We start from the raw sequence: 5,721 nt of genomic DNA, 5'->3' as shown, positions 1-5,721 counted from the left end.
CCTTTCCTCCCTTCAAACTTCCCTTCAGACTCTTCCTCGCTCTTTTTCAAATTCCTGGCTTTTTTCATTAATTGTTGTTACATGACTACACACACACACACACACATATATTATATATATATTTCTTTTTCAAAAATATAACCTGCTCAGTCTGTATGCTGTTACTTGTATGTGTGTTTTCAGGGATGACCGTCCAGTGTTGGACAGCAAATGGGTGAGCTCTTCCCTGGGAGAGACCATTTCTCCCACTCAGCATTCCGTAGTTACCTGTGGTTCTTTGTGTATGCTTGTAATTTCTTTTGAATTCCCTTTTAATTCCAAGCAAATCTCTGTTTTTGGATGTGAGTTCTACAAAGACCATGAAGACTGTACAAATCCCTGCGTATCACTGCATCATTGCAAGACTATTTATTAAAAGTTGGAATTTTTTCCCCCTCCCAAGACAGGGTTTCTGTGTAACAGCTCTGGCTGTCCTGGAACTCGCTTTGTAGACCAGGCTGACCTAGAACTCACACAGCTCCGTTTGCATCTGCCTCCAGAGTGCTGGGATTAAAGGCGTGCACCACCAACACCTGGCTCAAAAGCTGAAAAAATTTTTTTGTTTGTTTTGGTTTTTTTTCCGAGACAGGGTTTCTCTGTGTAGTTTTGGTGTCTGTCCTGGATCTCGCACTGTAGACCAGGCTGGCCTCGAACTCACAGAGATCCGCCTGGTTCTGCCTCCGGAGTGCTGGGATTAAAGATGTGTGCGCCACTGCTACCCGGCAAAAGTTGAAAATTTTAAGTCCAAAGCAGAAGCTTGATAAATTGAACATCAGTTCTAAGGAAGGTAGGTCCTCTGGACAGTTGTACCCCAACTGTGCTGGCTTCTACTCACCAACTCCATGTCTTTTTGACAGAACATTTAATTTATGTAAACGTTAGGCTCCACATCTGTAAAGTGGGAGCAATAAAATTCCTTGATCAGCAAAGCCCTTGGCACAGGCATGGTGTGTGTGCTAAATGCTCAGCCAGGATGCCAGCCATTTTACCGTGTCTTCCTAGCTGAATTCAGATACCTTGGCAACAGGGATACTTTTGTGGTTGCTGCTGTTACTGGTGGATATTGAAGCTGGGAGAATGTTGGTTGTGATGTGTAGGTTCGTGTGCCCTGGAACAAATCGTGAACAGAGACAAGGGCAGTTTGCAAGCTAGGATATACTTCCAGGCCAGCTAGCTGGTGGGTCACCTGGGAAGGGGGTTCTCACGTACATGCGCGCAGTGTCAAGAATGACTTAGGGAGAGGGATGACTTTCAGGTTGGATTTTTTCATATTCTAACAAAAGCACAACGAAAAACTTTACAACCCTTTCCTGGACAAAACAGGGCAGTTGCACATACGGACTCACAACTCCTGTGACAGCATACACAAGTGCTTGCACGCTCAAGCCAGACAAAATCCCAGCATGGAGGTGGGGAGGAGGGCGGGCGTGAAGACCTCTTAACATCTGATAGCCGCTGGGAAGGGGAGAGTTGTTTGTGTTTGTTTTTAAATGGTATGACCCCTGTGTGTTTTTAAATCACACCTTCGAGGCAGGTCCCACTCTCAAGAATAGTTGGGCAAAACAAATTGGATTCCGTGGGTTTACAAAAAGAAAACCGGAAGCTGGGTGGGTGAGAAAGTGAGATAGGAGAGAGTGGATCTGGGGCAAGTTGGGGAGGTGGGTGAAGATCAGATGCACTAGGAAATTCCCAATTAATTAAGTAGTTTTTTTTCCCTGTGCAATATGTGATTCCTCCAGGTTAGTCTTCATTTGCGGACACTAGTTCTTTTTTTTTTTTTTTTTTTTTTTTTTTGTTTGTTTTTTTGTTTTTCGAGACAGGGTTTCTCTTTGTAGCTTTGCGCCTTTCCTGGAACTCACTTGGTAGCCCAAGCTGGCCTCGAACTCACAGAGATCCGCCTGGCTCTGCCTCCCGAGTGCTGGGATTAAAGGCGTGCGCCACCACCGCCCGGCGGACACTAGTTCTGAAAGTTTCTTTCCCCAGGTTAATTGCCTGATCCAGTGAAAGCCCTTCAGATAGAGAGCTGTTAGGGAACGTGTGTGGTGATTGAAAAAGCTCTCTCGGTTTTTGGAGGGAGAAACTTTAAAAATACTTACATGGCTAAGTTTACTTGGTGCAGTTAGTAATTAAACTTGACTAGGATGAGGAGGTGGCTCCGTGGTTAAAGTTTTGCCAAACAAGTCTGAGGACCTGAGTTCAGATCCCTAGGGCCCGTGTAAATGTTGACAGGCATGTTGACCCTCCTGTAATTCCAGTGCTTGGAGACGAGATCCCTGGAGCAAGCTGTGTAGCCAGACTAGCAGTCCTCAGTAGGCTCTGGGTTCACCTAAGAGACCCTGCCTCAGTGATGAAGGTGGAGAGTGACTGAGGCAGACCACACGTGTGCATGCAAAAGCATGTGCACCCTCACACATGCTTTATGCACATGAACATGCATGCAAGCACCTCCTATATGCATACACACGAGAAAAAGCTAAACTTACCAATTTTAATATTGCTGTTATATCCTCAATAAATATATGTAATGCTCATGAAAATGTGGAAATGAGGGCTGGTGAGATGGCTCATTGGGTAAAGGGGCTTGCTGCCAAGACTGGTGACATGGTTTGATCTGTGAGACCAACCAGTAGAAGGAGAGAACTGACTCCCCCGAGTTACCTTCTGAGCTCATAGCACGCTCTCTCTCATACACATAACACATGAACGGATGAACAGATGTAAACACATTTTAAGTGAAAATGAGGCCCTTGTGGTGGACCACAACCAAACACTTGAGAGGTAGAGGCAGGAGGATTGGGAATTTAGTATCGTCCTCAGCTACAAAATGAGTTTGAGGCCAGCCTGGTCTACATGAGACCCTGTTTCAAAAATAAAAAAGGAAGAGGAGTATATGATTTTTGTTGGTTTTCTAGGTAACTTACAAGTTTTAATGTTGGTCCATCAGAAAATTCTATTTTTTCTTTCTGGAAGTCTTTTTGGTTTTTTGAGATAGGATTTTACTGTGTAACAGCCCTGGCCATCCTGGAATTCACTCTGTAGACCAGACTGGCCTTGAACTCAAGAGATCCGCCTGCTTCTGCCTCCTGAGTGCTGGGATTAAAGGCGTGCGCCACCACTGCCTGACTTCTGGAAGTCTTTATAAAATAAGATTTTTAAATGCTTTACAGATAATATTAAAAGAAAACTCCAAAAAAGGATGTTGGGCGTCAAAGAAACTCCATATGGGGTTTGCTTTCTTTGTGGCAAAAGCTAGCCATTTGGGCAAGAAAATGCCCTTGCCTTGACTGCTGACAGTAAATACACTGTCCGATCTGGACACGCAGGACACAAAGGGAAGTGACTGCTGAACTTTGCCAAGACAGGGTAGGACAGTCCTTCAAAATTTCTTCCTTCAGAGAAAAGTTTGTCAGATATCCTAGGCCTGTAGGCCGAAGATGGATGCCGCAATGTTGCGGAAGAACTTCGGGTGACTGTCTAGGCAGCCAGCTGTTTCTGTCATTTCTCATAATTTTGGAAGTTGCTTGCTACGCACGTCCTGCTTACTCAGGTAATATTATTTCCTTCTCAGGTCTTTGATGGGGTTGAAGACTAGACAGTTACAGTTACAGTACTCCTGAATCATGGCAAAAGGTATATTGGGTACAAAAGTTTGGACTCTTCAGGAGAGGACAGCTAATGGAGTAGTCTCTCTTAAATTTGCCAATTACCAGCCACTAGATTAGACATAGAGGTCAGGCAGTGGTGGCACATACCTTTAATCTTATCACTCAGGAGGCAGAGATCTGTCTGGATCTCTGTGAGTTTAAGGCCACACTGGAAACAGAGCCAGGTAGTGGTGGCACACGCCTTTAATCCCAGGAAGTGATGTCTGGGCAGAGAAAGGTATATGAGGCGTGAGGAAACAGGAACTCACTCTTGAGACTGAGGATTTTGTAGAGGTAAGAACTAGTGGCTGGCTGTTCTGCTTCTCTGATCTTTCAGCTTCCACTCTGATAACTGGCTCTGTGTTTTTTATTAAAAAACCATCTAAGATTTGAACAACAGACTGGACATTGAGAATGTATTTCTTACTTGATAATTGTTCTTGTTGTATGTAGTTTCATTTTTGTTAAGATATTACCTTTCCTTTGTATCTGGACAATACTTGATAATTCTTATTGTATATAGTTCTACTATATTAGAGTTAGAACGTTTCTTTTTTAATTAGACAAAAAAGGGGGAAATGTTAAGGGAATTCTGTTCATGTCGCTCAGTCCGTTATCCAATTAAAAAGGGCGTTTAGTCTGAGAGGCGGGGCTTATGCTAGGCAGGGCCACAAGGCACAAGGTTTTCAAGCCTGGACGAGAGTGGTAGCAGGTGTTTTCGCGGTTGATTCACCTCAGGTTTTTATCTTTAACATTTGTCCACAAGGTTTGTTTTTTAATAAACGGTAAAAGAAATCTTAACATGAAATTCTCACAAATTTACAAAAAGTAAAGAAAGCAGTAGCAGGGCAAAGCCATGTGTCCCCCCATCCCACTTCAGTAGCTGTCCCATGACCTGTCCTCACCAACTGTATCCCTGCCTGCCTACCTCAGGTGGATTGGCTGGAGTCCCATTAGAGTGGAATATTTTTACATCTGTATATTTTAGAGACCCAAGTGTCTCTAAAGATGAGGCACTTTTTAGATAGCTAGAGCCTTTATAAACATCAAATAACAGTATTCAGAATCTCCCAGTCTTCTTGCACTTTGGTAGTTTGATCTATATCTTGAGTTTCGTTTGTATTTCAAATTCCATATTAATGTATAAATTTTTCTGTATTTTTCACATACCTTTTAAAAAGAAACTGAGTTGTTTGTCCTATGATTTGTTCTTTAGTATATATTTTATTCAATTTGTGTTGATAGAATTATGTATTTTTCTGTTCCCTCTTAAATAAACTGTGAGAAAGAAAAGCTGCTTTTAAACAGTAGGACAAACTGTAAATTGACCTTACTGTTTCTAGAGGATGCTTCTGTTTGCCTGTGCTTTGTTTCTGTCTTTTGTTTGCTTGACAAATGGCACGTTCACATGTGGGAAACATTCGGCCACTAGTATTGGCTTCAACCACTGTTGAACACTCATTGTCGGTACTTAAAAGGAGCACCTCCACATAAAAACCAGGATTTGTGTTTTAGATCATGGTGACCCCGTGCACCCAAACGGCAGGCAATCCAGTAAGTCTAAGAAGTGTCATGGTCAGATACGGATGCTGTGGCTCACCTCGGTTTGCCTCTAGTCTCCACTGAGGCTTCCACATGCTGCCTGTGAGATGGGTTCCCTTGTGTCCACCCCACGTCCATGTACATGTTGCCTGCTCTGCGGATGTTTGGATTCTTGTGATGGTCAGGGATAGGGTAAATCATCACTCACTCTTCTCAAGTCACTGGGCTAAGGAATGTGATATTTCTTCTCAGAGAAGAAATTTTTTTTGGAATGAAAGCAATGAATTGTCTTGCTTGCTATTTGCCCTCGGGGGACAAGAGTCACACCTCAAAAATGCAGCATTTAATAAGAAGTCTCTTCAAACCAGTCTCCAAAATACATAAAAAGCAGAAAAGAAGATAGCGTACGACCCACAGAAGGTCCAAATCCAGGACAGAGGACATCCGTTTTCATAGAAGAGTCACGATATAATTGAGATAAGAATTCAAACATTTC

This window comes from Peromyscus eremicus, chromosome 13 (assembly GCF_949786415.1).
Source record: "Peromyscus eremicus chromosome 13, PerEre_H2_v1, whole genome shotgun sequence".
Taxonomy (NCBI): Eukaryota; Metazoa; Chordata; class Mammalia; order Rodentia; family Cricetidae; genus Peromyscus; species Peromyscus eremicus.
This window is presented reverse-complemented; position numbering follows the sequence as displayed.